Below are 526 nucleotides of genomic sequence, written 5' to 3' on the forward strand. Positions count from 1 at the left end.
GGATTTGAAAAAACAAAGTCTCATATTTTGTTGTATTTTTTAATAAAACTTGTAAGTAAGGTGAAATGGCAAACACTTTCAAAGGTGATTTATGATTCATCTGTAGACAATAACTAGTCTAATGTTTCTAAGCATATAAGTCACAATCTTGCATCACAATTTCCTGGGCACTGTTAAAAATGTTTCTTTGAATCCAGTTCAGGTTTATAAAATATTCACACAATGGAATACTGGGCTGCACTGAAAAACAAGGAACTCCTGAAATAGTATATGAAGTGGCTGACTCTGGAGAACATTATGCTGAGTGAAATATCTCAGTGACAAAAGGACAAATACTGCATAGTGCCACTGTTGTAAAACAGGACTGACATTGGGGTTAGGGGAAACTTAAGAAAAGAGGGGATAAATAATGTATACTGACTGCATTGAAACAAATGAGGGAGAGAACTGTTTAAAAGGAATATATGATTAGGTATTATTTTCATGACAAGAGTCCAGAATAAGAGCTGCATAGTAAAGTGGACTT

This window comes from Elephantulus edwardii, unplaced genomic scaffold (assembly GCF_000299155.1).
Source record: "Elephantulus edwardii isolate Elephantulus edwardi_28Jun2011 unplaced genomic scaffold, EleEdw1.0 scaffold00042, whole genome shotgun sequence".
NCBI lineage: Eukaryota > Metazoa > Chordata > Mammalia > Macroscelidea > Macroscelididae > Elephantulus > Elephantulus edwardii.